Source organism: Podarcis tiliguerta (genome assembly GCF_965153285.1).
Source record: "Podarcis tiliguerta genome assembly, chromosome: 1".
NCBI classification, from domain to species: Eukaryota; Metazoa; Chordata; class Lepidosauria; order Squamata; family Lacertidae; genus Podarcis; species Podarcis tiliguerta.
The window spans coordinates 106,556,759-106,575,564 of NC_139534.1; the positions used below are offsets into that span (position 1 = coordinate 106,556,759).

Here is an 18,806-nt window from a genome sequence, read left to right on the forward strand (position 1 = left end):
ACAGTTCAACATGAAAGTTACTGGAGTCTGTAGTGACTAGGGATGATGAACAGAATCCAGGAATTCTATTCTTGCAGAATTGTGTTACTTTATGCCTTCAAATCTTTTTTTTTTTCTGTTGAGGGCCGCATTCCACCAGGGATAATCTGTTGGGGGCCCCACATGCCTGTGATGGGCAAAGTTTAGGTGACAGATACTGTAGATGACAATATTTGGTTTGCATATAGTCCATTTCAAGTTCTAATGTGAGATGGGTTTGGGCATTGGGCTAGGGGCTGGGGAAACTGGGTTCAAATCACGAACCTTACTGGGTCTCCTTGGACCAGTCATTATCTCTCAACCTAACCAACCTCACAGGGTTGTTGTGAGGATAGAATGGAGGGAGGACTATGCATACAACCCCGAGCTCTTTGGAGAAAGGCAGAATGTAAATGTAATAAGTGAAGGGCTGGGATATGAAGACACTGACTTTGGTGACACGCCAACCCAGTTGACTTACTCTCTGCACCACAGTGGTAGCTTGCTAGAAGATGGAATGACTGGCCTGCTTTTTTGCTGCTCTTTGCCATCACTATTTTGGATGGCAAGACAGCATTGTAGCTACCAGCTCAGCAAGGGCTGGGTGATTCAGGTGGGTAATGGGGTTCCACTTGAGCCTATAAATGTTGCTTCTGACTCTTGTCATGTATTGTAGTTGCTGTCCGAGTTCCTCTTAAGGCTTACTTGGCAGGCTTTATATTAGCCAATACTAGTGGGCTTCCTGCACACCACACATTTAAATCACATTTGATACCAGGCAGCCACCTTCACTGTATATCTTTCAGCACCTGCTAAAATATTATTGTTTTAGAAAAGCGTGCCCAGATATGTAGAATGTTGACATGTGTTTCAACCTGTTTTTAGCATATTGATGTATTTAATTGTTTTAAATAGCTGCTTTGAACTTTTTCTATCAAAACGTTGCTTTATTTCTTTTTGTAAACTGCTCTGAGATTGTTGGGTTCTTTTAAAACAAGTGTTTTATATATGTGTGTGTGTGCATACATACATTTGAAGCATTTTTAAAGCACATCACCTCTCCCAGATAACCCTGGGAACTGTAGCTTGTCAAGGATGCTGGGAATTGTAGCTCTGCAATGGGTGCAAACAGCAATTCCTGGGACCTTTTGAGGGATGCCGCATGCTGTAAATGTATGTTGTGTCTGTAGCCACTACAGCTGAGACCCTCATGTACAACATCTCTGCAAGGTAGGCTAATAGTAGTATCAGATTGGAGAAATGGGGCCTGAGACAAAAGGGAGATTGGTTTGCCTAAGGTTCCCTTAGAGAGTTCATGGCCGAGGAGAGGTTTGAAGAGGAGGTCTCTTCCACTTTTCCAGCCGTTAAGCTCTGCCAGGAAACCTTAGTTCTGCCTTGATGACAGCATAGCAGCAGCAAAAAGCCAAGCTCTCTGCCCCCCTCCTCCTCCTTTTCCAAGCTAGTCCTTGTTATTGGTGAGTTTGTAGTAATGGGTGTAATTAACACACTGGGGGTCATTTCTGTGTCCTGCAAAGGAACAGAATGAGCCACCTGAGCAGCCCTAGTCATGATTGCTCTGCAGGGTTATTTTCCTATCCCTTAAAAAAACACTTCTTTTTTTTTTTGCTTTGTGCTTGAGTTTTCATTCTCTCCTTCCTCCTCTTTGTGTTAAGAAAGCTGGAGAGCAGAAATGGCCTGTAAATCGCATTCATGCTGAGCTCAGGCTAGGTAGGCTGGTTAAAGGTCACTCTTGGACTATATATAGCTTCTTTTAGGCAAGGAGGTTGTGGGGAGGGGGGGGAGGTAGGGCAGAATATTGCGTGTGATTTGGGTTGTGGGTGGGGGACACACAAGGATTGTGTGAGCTTTCCCTCCGATTTCCCCCACCCCCGTTTTCCCACCACAGCAGATCCAAAGAGCTCAGGTTTGGAACTGAATCAGTTTAATAGTCCCAGGGGAAAGGAACCTTGAAGGGTGATTATCACCATTATAAAATATTAACTTTTTGAACAGCCAGATGGCTTCGCAGCCTGAGTGTTTCTGAAGGGTCTGGCTGTGCTGCCACAGCCATGCAGCTGGTATTGAGTGGTGTGGCTTTGCCATTTTGCTTGCCCCCCCCCCCCACATGGAGCCACTGGTGGCATTTCAACTCTGGGCTCCACCTGACTGACATATTGGCTCTGTGGGCTTTCAGCATCCCCGAAATCCTGCTCTACATTTTGTAACTCTTTGAAGAAATTGAGTTTTAAACCTCCCTTTCTTTTTAAGAAAGAGAGGAAAGGAATGGTCACCTTCAGGAAGGCAAAGCAAAGTAAAGATGGAAGAGGAGGAGGACACAAGCTTAGTATTTGATCCTATGGGCCAAATAGGGTGTACTTTTTGGGGGTGGGAGGGATTGGATTTGAGTCTGATTTGGTTTGCATGTAGAGTTGCCGTTGAAAGCACAGCTGTGGTGGGTGCCTGGGATAAAGCTCAGTCAGCAGAGCATTAGACTCTTAATATCAGGGTTGTTGGTTCAAGCCCCACATTGGGCAAAAGATTCCTGCATTCCATGGCTCAGAGATGGGGAAATTGTTTTGCTGTGCCTCTAAGCAACATAGGTTTTCTTGCCTGCACTTTATCCCTTCATTCTTAGTCAGAATTTGTTTAGGAGCAGCCTAGTAGTTAGTATCCTCCCAACCTAGCAGTTCGAAAGCATGTCAAAGTGCAAGTAGATAAATAGGCACCACTCTGGCGGGAAGGTAAACGGCATTTCCGTGTGCTGCTCTGGTTCGCCAGAAGCGGCTTAGTCATGCTGGCCACATGACCTGGAAGCTGTACGCCGGCTGCCTCGGCCAATAAAGCGAGATGAGCGCCGCAACCCCAGAGTCGGTCACGACTGGAGCTAATGGTCAGGGGTCCCTTTACCTTTAGTAGTTGGTATACTGTAGAGGGAAGTGAAGGGCAAATGGAGCTCACCAACCTGGGAAGGTAGCTCATCTTGGAGAAGGAAAGCTCTGATCTTAAACCTCCGCTGTCTTGTGGGATATCTTTAGGAAAAGTAAAGGCTAAGGAGTAAACCCTGCATAAATCTGGAGTGCAGTCACTAAGGATGGTGCCTTGTATGCCTCCTTCCGGCAACTCCTACAGCTAAGCTTATTGCTCTGCTTTCCTTTGGACCACATCAGTGAGGCTGGGGTGTGTGTGCATCTTGTTGTCTGGGCAGCTTGGGACCTCCATATACACTGCCCAGGCTTGCACCCTGGGGACATCACTTCAGTGCTGCTAATGCAGCAGTTTGTCTTCACCCCCAGAGGTGCAGCCCATTGTCTCTCGAGACAGACAGATGCCAACAGCAGTATGGAAGAATTCCTGTTCTAGAAGATGCCTCCTATAGGTACCCAGTCTGCATATATTAGGGGGCAATGTGCATAAAGAATAGATTGGTGAAAATAATATACAAATGGCTTTATATTAGTGGAAATTGCTTGCAAAATTGTGTCCATTGGTCAAAATTGCATACAAAGATGTGTTCATTGGGAGAAATTCACACTAAAACAGTGAATAATTTTAATGTTTAAAAACCCCCTACAAAACTGCAAGTTGCTGCAAAATGTGAGGAATTGAATTTAAGATTGGAAAAACAAGACACTGAAATATCCTTACATCTCTACCCACTTCTGTTTTAGGGCATACATAGTTCATGCAGGTCATGCATATTGGGCACCATTGCTGTACTGTGAAAACTAAGAATGCTTCCTAGAAAGTGCTCAAATTTTATTTGCCTTTGCCTGTTGCAGAGGAAGATATTTGGGGGCAAGGGTGCCAACTTGAATAAAATATTGGGTGGTGGTGGGGAGGTAAGCCTTGCCCCGCATAATCGATCACATGACACTGTTTACACACACCATTTCAATGGCAATACCTATCAACTTTGGGGGCCCTGGACCCCTCAAATATTTTATTGGATTTCTGAGGTCACCACGACCCTAGGAATTGGCTCCTATGTTTGGTAAGCTGCCTTTCAGGCAGGAACTGAAAACCTCCAAAGTTTGATTGACATCAACCAATATGCTCAGTGATCAAGAATCTCAACTGAAGAACTCCTGATTGAACCCTGGTACATAGTTCAAACAAATTACGGGATCAGTTACTGTCATCTCATTTTGACGATGTGTTTGGGAAGATCCTAAACTGGTTGGCTTTTTTAAAAATAGAGATATTTGAGAAGCTGGTGGCAGCTTTGCCTCTGTCTCAGTTTAAAGCCCATGTTGTTCTTCCTGCATGTGGAACTGCTCAAAGCAACACTTAAAATATATACACCCCTGAGCAATTAGCAGCGGGGGAAGTGGCTCATGAAGTAGAGGAAGCAGGCAGGGGAGATTGACAAATCCAGACTATGAAATCTTTTTGAACAATTGGGTAAATACCCACATGTCAGCATGGCAACCAGCTCCCTGTCTCCAGAGCAGTCTGTCATGTGGCTAGACATTTGCAAAGATATTAACCCTACATAAAAAGTGTGCCAGTGGGTAATTATGGAAATTAACTTGCAATTAGATAATGTCACTCATACACTTTGCTCTCCACACAGTGTGGATAAGCCTTGGAGAGCTGTTCTGCAACAAAGGTGGGGTCTCCCTGCTCAGAGCTCTAAAGCAGATGGATATGACTTTAGTCCCAAGCTGCTTCTGTGACCTGGGCAAGGTGTCCATTGTTTTTGTGGAAACTGAGGCAGAGATCTCTCTGCTATGGTTGTTCTAGCAATCAATCCAGGGAAGTGTTTCCCAGCCTCTCCTGAAATACTAGGCACACACTTTCATCCCCGTGAGTGGGAAGTTTGAGTAGAGCAAGCGGTGTGTTTCCAGCCAAGGTTTCCCCAAGCAGAGAATGCTGAGCCATCAGCTTACATCACAGGTTCCATGCTTTGCCTCCCATACTGTTCAGAAATCCAAATCCAGGGAGGCAAGAGTGTATCAAGGTTCAAAAATACCTTGTGATTTGTTCTCTCTCCTTGAACTTGTTTTGCACGTGGTTCATGATGACCTGGTAGATTAGTGGAAATAATTTTTCTGGTTGCTTAAGGTAAATTAAACTAAGCTAAATTTGTTAAATACATATGAAATGCTACTTTTCTGGGCAGGATTTGTCACAAGCAGGCCACATAGGTGGAAACCGAAGATGGCACAATGCACTCCCCTGCTTAAGAGGGCAACTGTTTTTTCTGTCGAGGGCCATATTCACTCATGAATAATCTGTTTGGGGCCACATGCCACTGGTGCTTGGGGCCAGACATCCTGCCCAAGGTGGGTGGGATCACTTGTTTACCTCCAAGTCCTCCCTCCCCTCCTTCCCTCCCTCCGTCTTCCTCCCCAGCCAGGGGAGGGGCAGGTCATTCTTGCCGGAGGTCTGAATTATTCACTTGCAGAGGTCTTTTGATATCAGGTGGAGGTTTGCATGTGGCCCACTCCTGCTTTAAGGCATTCTGCTCCCCCTCTAGACATAATTAAAATAGGGCTGCACTTCACCTCCTCCCCACTTAATTTGCACTTGGCCACAGATGTGTTGCCAAAAATAGAGGAAACACAACAACAAAAATGAGGACACAGATTTGCATATGCTAATTTTATTTGTTTAGATGCAGATTTGGAAATAGTTACTATAATTTAAATAGAAGTACATCTCACCAGAGTGAGGAAGACCGACCAATTGACCTATGTGCTCTGCTCAGTCTGCTGTCCGGATCCCTAATGGTGGATGGGCAACTTCAATCTTCCTCTGTCCCTTTAAACCAGACTTGTATGGAATGGCCCTTCAGTCAGAGAGAATGCCTTGAAGTGGAAGACTGACAGCCCTCCAGAGAGTAGGCTGTCCTCTGTAAAGTAAGACACATACTCACCCTAAGTTTATTGCTTCTAGACACTGGGCTGTGTTCAGTTGTGTCCCTCGCACTGATGCAAAACTCTTTCATCCATCAGAGCCTTCCATTAGCCAAATTGGGAAAGAAGCAATATTTGACCAACCCCCCCCACCCCTGTAGTCCCTGTGTCACCTCCCAAGGTGTTTGGCAGTTTTCTTCAACTCCCTGGATCAGACTTCAGGTGTGTGTGTGTGTGAGAGAGAGAGAGAGAGAGGAAGGAGCAGGGATTGCTTGCAGCAGTGGGGAGGGAGAATCAGCAAAAAATGTGTATGTTCTGTTAGATAAAAGGGCTTCCTGTTAGTAGGAGACCTGTTCAAGTTCTTGTTCAGGCTTTAAAGCTGGTTGACATGGGTGGAGTTGGAGAAGGCCTCGTTTTCCCCACTGAGTAGTTCTGAAAGACAAGCACTTTACACATGGGGGTAAATATACCAAAGAAATGGGACAACCTTCCCCTTTCATTTTATTCAGGAGAGATTTATTCAGTTAGCATACCACATTCTGGGATTGAGTAATGATAGGTTTTGGTGAAGCACAGAGCGTATGAATCTTGCTTGTCTTGAACTTTGCATTCATGTTCTTCCTTTATACCTAACTGGAGATGTAATCCTCTTATTCTATTCCCTGCATTTCTTTCCTTGTTAATGTCTTCTGCAATGGTAGCCAACGTAATTCTCTCCAGATGTTGTGGACTACAGTGCCCACCATCAATGACAGTAAGCCATCCTCACTGGAAGTTGTAGTCCACACATCTGGGTGGTACCACCTTGGCTATGTCTGGTCTGCTGGGTATTTTTTTTTAAATGTGCATCATGGAAGAAAGTTTGAGCACTGCAGTGGACATGGCTGACACCTGGTAATGGAGTTGCAGGATGGGAAGGAGACATTGGTACAATTGGGCATGGATCTCCATTCATATCCTGGGTGAGCTTCCTCAGATTCTGTGACCAAGGAACTTTCCCAAAGAATTGTGTCTGGTGCCTACATTTCAGTTTTTCCTGTATCAGGCTATGGCATTTCTATTTTTTCAAAATAAAGAAAAGTCCTTCCAGCAGCACCTTAGACACCAACTAAGTTTGTTATTGGTATGAGCTTTCGTGTGCATGCACACTTCTTCAGATACTTCAGATTCTTCAGATATTTTCTCAGGCATTTTAATTTCTGTGATGTCTTGGCCTGGTATATAGTTTTAGCTGTGCCTAATGTTATTGTCGGTGGGACGCGGGTGGCGCTGTGGGTAAAAGCCTCAGTGCCTAGGGCTTGCTGATTGAAAGGTCGGCGGTTCAAATCCCCGCGGCGGGGTGCGCTCCTGTTGTTCAGTCCCAGCGCCTGCCAACCTAGCAGTTTGAAAGCACTCCTGGGTGCAAGTAGATAAATAGGGACCGCTTACTAGTGGGAAGGTAAACGGCGTTTCCATGTGCGGCTCTGGCTCACCAGAGCAGCAATGTCACGCTGGCCACGTGACCCGGAAGTGTCTCTGGACAGCGCTGGCCCCTGGCCTCTTGAGTGAGATGGGCGCACAACCCTAGAGTCTGTCAAGACTGGCCCGTACGGGCAGGGGTACCTTTACCCTTTTAATGTTATCGTCAATATGATGACTTTATTGTGTATTTTATTGTATATTTTATATTCATGTAGTCTTTTTTATGATGTTAGTGAACCTGGAATCTATTGGGTGGAGGGTGGTATACAAATATTTCAAGTGAATAAAATAAATAGCTCACACTGAATTGATAAGCCTGTGTCTCAGCTGTACTGCTTTAGGCTGCAAGTGGAGGCTTGCTTTGGATGCATGAGGAATTCAGTTTTTGACAATTCCTATAAGGGACATGGCTGGCGCTGTGGTCGAAACCTCTGAGACTAGGGCTTGCCGATCGGAAGGTCAGTGGTTCAAATCCCACAATGGGGTTAGCTCCCGTTGCTTGGTCCCAGCTCCTGCCCACCTAGCAGTTCGAAAGCTCATCAAAGTGCAAGTAGATAAATAAGTACTGCTCCGGCAGGAAGGTAAACAGTATTTCTGTGTGCCGCTCTCGTTCGCCAGAAATGGCTTAGTCATGCTGGCCACATGACCCAGAAGCTGTCTGCAAACAAATGCCGGTTCCCTCGGCCTATAGAGCGAGATGAGCGCCACAACCCCAGAGTCGTCTGCGACTGGACCGAATGGTCAGGGGTACCTGTACCTTTACCTAGAAGGCATTGCCTGGTCCACACCTCTCAGGCTAAGGTGTGGATTGGAATTCAGCTATTCACAAGTTTTTGCATTTATACAAATGCAAAGCAGGCAATTTAACTTTACCAGAGTACTGATTTAAACAAATATATTTTGAGAGAATGTACACATTAAAATACACATTTAAACATGTACACTGAAGGATGTTGTTGTTATTAAACTGCAGATTAATGTGGGAAGGCAGTGAATTTTGTAAAAGATGTACAAGTATCACAGACCAGAAATAGCCAGATACATGCCCTTAACTGTGGTTGGGGACTCGCCTGTTTGAATGCTTCCCAGAAACAACAGATTGGGTGAGCTGTCATGTGCTGTCTGAAGGGCTACATTTTAGATGCAGATTCGGCACCTCTGAGAGAGCGAGGACATAAGAAGTTCCAGAACATGACACCTGACATGATGGTTTGCCAGAATTGCTGCTTCTTGATCATGCTCAAAAGACAGGACTCTCCCTTCCTGGGAAAGTTGGATGGTTGCTGACAATGGGTGTCTTTCACTGTATGACTGAGTACCTTGTTTTGTCCAGTTCTAGTCACCGAATCCGGCAAATGCAATCTCCCTGCAAAAGAAGCAACTAGTAACTTTCTTTAAGTAGATCTGTTCTGGTCAGTGTGTTAACTGCAATCTCCTAAGTGCTGTGTGCCTGGGAAACCTTGCCATGGCATCTATTACTTATTTATTTCATTTATATCCCATCTTTTAATCCAAGGAGCTCAAAGTGATGTACGTGGTTCTCCCCCTCGTCGTTTAATCCCAACAACAACCCTGTGAGGCAGTGAGAGGCAGTGACTGGCCCAAGGTCTCCCAGTGAGCTTCATTGCTGGGATTTGAAGACTGCTCTCTCAGGTCCTAGTCAAACATTCTGACCACTATACCATGTTGGATCATACCATCAAGTTGGATGGGAACTTGAATATACCAGAGTGGCGCTGTGGGTTAAACCACAGAGCCTAGGGCTTGCCAATCAGAAGGTCAACGGTTCGAATCCCCGCAACGGGGTGAGCTCCGGTTGCTCAGTCCCTGCTCCTGTCAACCTAGCAGTTTGAAAGCACCTCAAAGTGCAAGGAGGTAAATAGGTACCGCTCCGTCGGGAAGGTAAACGGCGTTTCCGTTCGCTGCTCTGGTTCGCCAGAAGCGGCTTAGTCATGCTGGCCACATGACCCGGAAGCTGTACGCCTGCTCCCTCGGCCAGTGAAGTGAGATGAGTGCCGCAATCCCAGAGTTGGCCACGACTGGACCTAATGGTCAGGGGTCCCTTAGCTTTACCTTTATGATTCAGATTATTGTGCTCCAAAAACAGAAAAGAAGTGTGGGGTAATAAAATGCCTGCTTTTGAGGGATCCAGGGATGTGCGGTCATTTCAAGGCCTAGCACATTAGAACATTGCAAGCCAAGATTTATACATTGTGGAATATGGTATTATTGATTGTACATACATTAGCCAATACTACCTAGAGTCTATGCACACTGTAACTGAAGGCTTATCCACACGCCTGCTTCTGCCGTGCCTAGAAAGCATGGCTCCAAGCGGTTTTCCACTTGACCCACACTTTCTAGGCGTGAGAGTGAGTGGTTTCTCCCTTGCCCCCTTGTTGGTTTTAAAAGTAGCGATGCCATTGAAATACCAGAACCATCTGGTTTGTAAGGCTTGATTCCATTGCAAAGTGAGCTTGATTTCTCCCCAAATCTCTTATGCTGCTTGGATTATTACTGGAACCGGTGTTGCCTCTCCAGCATCTAGAATGATGCCATAGCAGCATTCTAAGAGTCAGGGAGCACAAGAGACAAGAAATGTATCCTTGGCTTGGAGATGGGCACACTGAAAAGTACATGACCCATGGCCTTTTTTTTACACCTGTAAGGAATGCTCACATGTCTGTTGCCACCAGATTCTTTGGTGTTTTATGGTCAGCAGTTAACTCCTCTCAGATGAAGCTGGAAATGGAGTTTCTGGATCCTGAAATGGACACCTGCCAGTGCTTTTTTAGTGTTTGGTACCAAAAGCTTGCGATGAAACTTTTTACATCCCTATACTAAGGCCAAAACTTCCTTTTCCATCTGTGCATACTGGCACTCTTTTTCTGCAAGGGATCAAAATCATGTGCCACTCGTTTCCAAGAATCATTGTATTCTTGTTCCAGTTCCCTCCTTTGTTGCATCAGTTGACAATTTAGATTTTCTTTTATTATCAAAATATTTTAGAACAGAAGTTGTTTGGGTTAATTGCATTGGCTTTTCAAAGTTCTTTTACAAATTTTCATTCAGTGTCCGCTATTCGTTATTTTTCAGCGTGGCTTGTAAACTGACTCTTGCCAAGCTTGATATTAATTTTTCCAGAAGATACACTATCCCTAAAAAGTTTTCTTCATAATTCCTCCTCTTTTCATGATAGATATACTAGTTATATATTATCTGTTGCAAATATTTACATACCATCGAATTGCAAAAGGTTCTCTTTTCCTCCTCTTTTCATGATAGATATACTATTTATATATTATCTGTTTCAAATATTTACATACCATCGAATTGCAAAAGGTTCTCTGCACAGTAAAGGTTAAATCCATAAAGTGTACAAACAAAGCATTGATTGATTGACTGACTAACTGACTTTATATATCACCCTATACCTGCAGGTCTCAGAATAACATCAAAATATGAAACCACAAAATACATAATCAAAATAAAAACAACAACCCAATAACCCCTCCCCCCCAAAATCCACATTTTAAAAGGGCATAGGATGTCAATAAAATCAACCATAACAAATCAAGCATAACATCTTATAAAATCAAAACAGCAGAATGAAACCAAAGTATCACCAGAAACAGGAAATAACATTTACCCTTTCAACTAAATATCTAGTTTTTTGAACTTTAAACTTGCCTTTCTGCTTAAGTCAGCTTTGCACTTGCAACTGTAGCCCATTCTAGTGCTGGATATATTCCCCCATCTTTTGATGTGCATTTATCTATTTTTTACCTAAACGAATGTATCAGCAATACAGTTGTATTTTCCATGCCTTCAACTATTTAGTGTGGGTAAAGGCTGGGGATCAGTGGTAGAGCATCCACTTTACCTGCAGGTGGTCCTGGCTTTCAATACCTGGCATCTGCAGGTAGGGCTGGGGAAGTCCCCTACCTGAAAGTTTCCGGACAGTCCTGAGAGAGGTATACCAGTGGTGTTCCACCAGCATAAGGCAGTTTCTATGTCCCTATACTATCTCATAAAAGAGACAAATGAACTGAGCTGAACCCCAAAGGCAGCTTGCAATGTTTTTTGTTTTTTTTTAAATAAAGATATTAAAAGTGCATACAAGTGATTTCTGTCTATCATGTGGAAGTTAACAAAATCTATATTGTTGATAAATATTGGGTTCCAACAGCATCAACAAATTACTTCCCTGCCTCATGTTCAGCTCCAACAGATAGTTAACTTTCCCTTTTAATATATTTGCTGAATTCCTTTGGATCTAGATGAAATCCTAAGAGTCCTCCCCCCCCCCAATTATGTGAATACCTATACTTTTGAAAATTATTTTCAAAGATACCAAATGGTCAAGTTCTTCATTTAAAGTCTAGCTGAATCATTTTAAATGATGAATAATTGACTGATTTTTGGAGAGCCAGTGGACCATTTGTCCATGCCCTCGGAAATATCTTGATTTTGTTGTTCGGTACAGGTGCACTTTGACCTTTCTGCTGCACATTCTTATCTTCCTTCGCATCATAACCTGCTGCCTACTTGTGAATTTTGCAACTTTAGATGAATCTCTTCCAAGATAACGGCATCTCTGCCCGGGAGCTTCAGTTCTTTAGGGGCCTTCAGGTGCAAATTAACTAAGATTGTGCAAAAGAGCACAGTTTAACGATTCATTGATTCTAGAGTTTGACAGGGGCTAGTCAGAGGAGAAGGGAATTCATCTGTTTTATCCATTGCTATCAGAGATTGTAACAGTGAGTCATTGCAATCACCTTAGGCTACATGGAGAAAGGCACAGATTTTTGACAGATAACTGGCTCTTTGTATCACCTGCTAGCAGAGAATTCCTCAGATAATTTGCAGCACCAGTCATCTCCACCCACTTATGATCCTGGGATACTAGGAAAGAGTAGGGGGATGAGTTCATTTCTTCCACTGAATATACATGAACCATAACTTTCTAAGGCAATGGATCCATTGCCTTTGGTTACCCCAGTCACTTTAATAGATTAGAGGTCACTCCCTTCTCTCAGACTCATCTTGCAGAAGAGATCCAAATGCTAGCAACATACATAGAATCATAGAATCATAGAGTTGGAAGAGACCACAAGGGTCATCGAGTCCAACCCCCTGCCAAGCAGGAAACACCATCAGAGCACTCCTGACATATGGTTGTCAAGCCTCTGCTTAAAGACCTCCAAAGAAGGAGACTCCACCACACTCCTTGGCAGCAAATTCCACTGTCGAACAGCTCTTACTGTCAGGAAGTTCTTCCTAATGTTTAGGTGGAATCTTCTTTCTTGTAGTTTCTTTGTACCCTCCATTATGTTGAGTCCCTGGCCATGGTCCTGCATGAGTCACATGACTTGTGTGAGATCATGGTACCCCAAAGATGTTATTTTGGGTGGGTGGGGTGGGGGGCTGTGCTCTCATGTGGAAAAATAGGATGTCCCGGCACTTGTGGGGTATGTAGCAATTGCTGTGAGCCCTTCTGCAAATGTAAGGTGTCACCTTGTGCATCTGCCTAAATAAGAACATAAGAAGCCTGCAGCATCAGGTCAATAGCTCATGTAGTCCAGCATGCAGTTCTCACAGTGACCACCTGTGGAAAACCATCAAGCTCGATCCACAAATCTTCATTGGCTGAGAAGCAAAATGGTGATCAATCCACAGGAGGTTACACGGCTCAACTTTTAAGCCAGTTATTTACTGCTGAGGGGTGGGCAATGTAACAACCCTCTTTTGGGCAAGGTTTTTGTTTCCTTACAATTTCTCTGGGCATTCTATTGCAGGATCTTTAATTTGTGCTGCAAGGCCTGATATTTCCATTTTATTTTGGGCTGAAGATGAGAGTGCTTTCAGGCATGCCACCTTTTTATTGCCCTCATCACCCCAGAGAAACTCAACCTGTGACTTCCTTGGAGAAGAGAGACTTTTTTTAAAAAAAAATGCTAGTTCAACAGCAATTGAGTTATGTCATCACTGCAGGTTCTAAGGGCTTTTGAATTGCAGGAGCATATTTCTGGTGAATGTACAATTTATTATATTTCTATTCCCATCTCATCAATAATTCCAGGCCTGGGCCTTCTCTCACCTCTCCTGGTTATCTTCTTCTGCACAAATCACAAGCTGGTTTTAGTATGACCACTGGGGAGCCAGGAGGAGAATGGTAAACAGAGGATGTTCCACTGTAACTTTGCAAGACCCAACAGGGAATAAAGGTTTCTCAGTGCCTCCAGTTTTTCGCCGCTTCCATCCGTCAGAACCAAGCTGTTAGCAATTAAAAGGAATTATCTTCCCCCTGGTTTTGATTTGATTGCATTTGCGTTTATAGCAGTTTAGCTAACAAGCTGCAGGCAGACTGCTGCAGGAAGTATCTTACGCTGGGCAGTGAATGTTCACATCGTTTTTTGCTTTCAGGTTCTATTGTCACACTGATTTTAATTTTTGTTTTCATTTGGCTTGTTTTAAGTGTTGGTTAAGGTGCAGTGTGTGAGCGTTACATCTTCCTGTTTGGACCTAGTTTACCGTCCACAATGATATATCTCTGTCTCTATGTCTCACAGCGATCCCACTCTAGCAGTTGTGCTCTAGGAATAGTGAAAGAACTTAGCATCAACTCTGGCCTAGCCTTCTGAGAATGGCAGACAAAATGCAGATAAACCACCGCTGAGCTCTTGGAAATGTTAGGATAAGAGTGTCTACCCCAGCTGTTTTTAGTGTGATGTCTATACAGTGAACAGCTTGTGTCATCTGCTCCTCATCTCATGCCAAGAACCAGCCAGTGTAAGATTGTTCTGTGTGGTAATCCAGTATTAGGATTTGAAAAGCTGGTAAATTACAGATCCTATTTTCTGCTCCTCCTCGAACCTGCCAGATATTGCACTTGTTCTGCCTTAGATCATCCAAATTTTAGCCTAGCTCAGGCCCCGCTTCATTGCGTGGCAATACCCGCCCTCTCCCACAGATGTAGAAATAAAGACACGGACACAATAATATAAGGTTAATTGGGCGTAAATGGCCACAACTTTATTGATTACAGGTAAGAGAGGTATTGGCTTTAGGCATTGGCCCCTAACTTTCAAACCGGTCTAACCGGGAAGGGTTAAGCACCAACAGGGGGAGCCCCCCGAGATGTACATCCGTAGGCGCCCCCCCAGGGGTTACCGCTCGGGGGCGCGCTTTAGGCCCTAGCCTCCGTAGGTTTCGGACGAGGCGACGCCCCCCGGAGTCCTTTAACGAACTACCCTTCATGATGTGGGGGAGGTGATGGCGCTCCTCCCCCCGTCCTCATATGCATAACAATACCCCGCCAATGCCTAACCGCCAAAACCGGGGAGTTGTGACGTTTTGCTACGAGGTAGGCGAAAAAACCAAGAGGCTTCAAAATCACAGCCAATTAGCCAAATGGAAAAACTCCTACCAGGCCCCTTGCGGCGACCAGCCGAAGCCCATAGCAAAGTCCCAGGCAAGCCTAAAGGGAGGGTGGGTGGGAAAATCTGGTGGCTGGCGAGCAGAGAAAGGGGCGAGCCAGGGCTGCCCCGACCTTAAATTCACCTGGTGGGACTGCCCCCCCCGCCAGCCGATTGGCTGGCCCGGGGGAGGTGCATATTAATGGGACTAGGGGGAATCCCTGACTCCCGCGGGGCTTTCCTGCCCCCGCGAGACTGTAGTCGCGGGACGGCTGCCCGCAACCCCACCCCCTCTCTAGGTCGGGAGTGGCTCTATGCTCCTGAGCCTAGCTCAGGCCCCGCTTCACTAGCTGTGCTGCACTTGTCTTAGAATGGGAAGGGTTGTAGCTCTGACTTGGTCCTGCATTTGATTCCTAATATCACATTCCTTAGACCAGGCATAGGCAAACTTGGCCCTCCAAATGTTTTGGGACTACAACTCCCATCAACCCTAGCTAACAGGACCCAGTGGTCAGGGATGATGGGAGTTGTAGTCCTAAAACATATGGCGGGCCGAATTTGCCTATGCCTGCCTTAGACCTTGGAGAACTGCTGTCAGTTAGAGTAGACAACACTGTGCTACTAGGATGAGAAGTTGTATATTCTGGAAGTGTATACTCGACCAGACTAAGCCTCCTAGAGCAATTTATATATCTGGAGGCTTGGTTTCTCAGAATCAAGTATACATTACTTCTGGTAAATCAGCCACCATAGCTGCTAGAGGGCTGTGAAAATTTGTGTCCTGGGTTTATTTTAGACTCGTCTACCCAAACCAAAGGGGTACTTTGGTTGCCAGATGTGATTTTTTTCCAGCTCTCCTACTCCATCAACTGGTTTCAACTGGATTTTACCCATCTACCTCTGAATAGCATCACACTGGCATAAGACTGTAGCAGTAGATGCACACAGACGCCCTTGTCTACAGTAGACTGAGCTTGGCTAGGGAGCACAAAATGCTTGGTTGACTTCTGCAGTACTAACAACTATCACAGGATTCCCCAACCTTGTGCCCACCAGGTATGGTTGGATTCTAAATGCCGTTGGCCCTAGGCAGCATGGCCAATGATCAGGGATGAAGGGAATCGAGGAGACACTGCTATTTAATATCTAAGGGTTTGTTCACACACCCAGCCCTAGTGTGAAGGTCATACACATCAAGGGTGAGCCTCGGGTTCACATGCCCTCCCATAGTGTGCATATTCCCTCTGATGTTAACCGCATTTATTCATGGAAACTTGGGGCTACTTACATTTGTAGGGCAGGTCCCAGAAAGTATTAATTCTTTGTACAGTGTGGGAGGATCACAAGCTTTGGGCTCACTGCTCCACTGTACCTTAAGTGCAACCTATGCACCAGGGCAGATTCATGCAGGGAACAACAAATGTGATAACTCAAAACATGATGCCCCACTGCATGGAAACTTCATACCATTTTGCAGGGCTTTTGTTTTGGGTAAAAAATGAGGTGCTGTATTTGATGGGAAGGAGCCAGAAATAGAATTATGCTAAGTGTGGATCCACTATAGTCTACATTTATTAGAGCTGAAAAGTCTAGTAGTCCTTAAGGAAGACTTTGTATTGTGCATGCAACACAGTGTCCAGGTGTTGGCAAGATAGGTTCTTTTCAGCCAGTAGTGTCTGTGAAACACTAGCATCTTCAGTAGTAGTAAATCACTGAAAATTTTGGATTAATCCTGTGTCCTCTCCAAAGGGAATTTAAAGCAAGAAAATAATAATAATAAAAAAACACTTTCAGTGACTGAATTGCTGTCTCTGCAGTGTGCTGTCGTTTTGCTCTGGAGTCTATCAAATTAAAGATTGAAGCGGGCATAGAAGTTGTATATTTGATGGGATTTACAGGGAGGATGTTTTATGGAGCTTGTAGGAGCTGTTTGGATATCCTACAGTGGAGGTCTGCAAGGCACATGTAGCATGCCTAGCAGTACCTGATTTTCTGTAAGCTTTCTGAGATTATTGGATAGCTCATCACTTTTCACCAGGCCCTGGAAGTTCATAGAAGTGATCTTATGAACATGGTTTTAACATGGCTGGGAACATCATTTGAAGTTCATTTACCGTATGAACACCGACCCATAGGGCACACCTAGTTTTTTTGGGGGGGAAATAAAGACATTTCCCCCCTTTATTTCCCCCCCAAAACCAGGTTGGGGAATCCAAACCAGGTTGGGGAACAGCGGGATGGCGGCGCTGCGCCTCCCTGCTGTCCCCCGAGCTTGTGGGGCTGCCCGATATCTGTACGAAGCCCGGGGCGTGCTGTGCAGCGTGCCCCAGGCTTCGGGATGCGGTCTGCTATCCGCAAGCCTTGGGAGCCCGACGGGAACTCCTGCGGAGTTCCCAAGGCTTGCGGAGAACTTCCTGAAACCTGGAGAGTGAGAGGGGTTGGTGCGCACCGACCCCTCTCGCTCTCCAGGCTTCAGCGAAAGCCTGCATTCACCCCATCGGACGCACTCACATTTGCCCTTCATTTTTGGAGGGGAAAAAGTGCATCCTATAGGGCAAAAAATACGGTATGTCTTTCCTAGACAAGGTGGACTTGGCTTCTGTTATTACCAGATTGGTTTACTGTAATGTGCTCTGTGCCTTGAAAACAGTCTAGAAATTTCATTTAGCCCCAAATGTGCAAACCAGACTTTTAACTGGTCCAAAACAAACCATTTGTTTTTATTTTAATTTCTGGAGGTGTTTATGTTGTTGGTTCCCCCTAAATAGATTTCCTCCATATTAAAAAGGAAGGTTTTAAAAATTATTATTTAAAAGAAGCTATCTTTTTGTTTGCTTGGCCTCCCAAGCAAAAAGGGAGAGATTGGTGGGATGAGGGCTTTTGATATATCATGATATTGAAAACCAGATATTGCCCAGCCCTAATCACTAAATGACTTAGGACCAGATTATGGACCATTTGCTCTGGTATAGGACTGGCCAATAATTAAGATCAATGGCACAGCCCTTGCTTGGAAGATCCAGCAAGTGAGCATTAGACAAAGGGCCTTTTCTCTGCTGGTGCTGCATCTCTGGAATGCCCTCCCAGTAGAAATTGGTCAGGTAATCCTCTTAGTGTCTTGAAAGACACTTTGAAGAAGCTGCTCTTTCTTCTAGTGTAACACCTAGTTTTATTTCTGCCAGTTTTTTAATGGCCTGGTTTGGACACATCACTTCAGCCAGATCACGACTAGGTGTGAATTAGTGAGTTTGTGGGCACTTGCAGCCAAAATGGCTCCTACCCTGGTCCTGCTGCTGTTATGTTACCCAGAGCTAAGGCATGGCTTGACTTAGCATTATATCTGAACCTTGCTTGTGATTTGCCCTGCTCCAGTTGAGCTGTAGCCAAAGTTTGCTCTTGGCTTACCACTCATGATTTGTCTGTGTGATGCAAACTGTGAGTCTGAGCTCAGATGTAATGCTAAGTCAAGCCATGTCTTAGCTCTCAGTGGCATCACAGCAGGGGGGCGGGGGGGGGGAGAAAGCAGCTGTGAGATTTGCTGTATCTGCTCAGCATTGCTTGCAAACTGGGCCAATATGTGACATCTTTTATCCCGCCTGCTGTTATATTTTTTAAAAAAGTGTTAATTGTTGCCCCCCCCCCTTTTACTGCTTTTTTAAAAATATGGTCAGTTGTAGCTGTACTTTTTATTTATAATATATGGTTTTATTGTGTTGCATGCTGCTCTGAGTATTTTTAGTTGGCTATATATTAGTATTACTATATTAGTGGCTGAATGTGAATACAGTGGTACCTCGGTTTAAGAACAGTCCTGTTTAAGAACGTTTTGGTTTATGAACTCTGCAAAACCGGAAATAGTGTCCTGGTTTGAGAACTTTACCTCGGTCTAACAATGGAATCCGAACGGTGGAAGGGCACTGGTGGCAGTATGCCTCATTAGGGAAAGCGTGCCTCCGTTTAAGAATGGTTTCAGTTTAAGAATGGACTTCCGGAATGGATTAAATTTATAAACCGAGGTACCACTGTAAATAGGTTTGTTTTGGCCTGTTAC

General features: G+C 44.7%; 1 protein-coding gene across 28 annotated transcripts in view; it reads left to right on the plus strand.

Annotated features, from left to right (window-relative positions):
• Positions 1 to 18,806, plus strand: part of NRXN3 (neurexin 3) — a 1,187,696-nt gene that overhangs the window by 55,263 nt on the left and 1,113,627 nt on the right. The gene's annotated exons all lie outside the window — the stretch shown is intronic.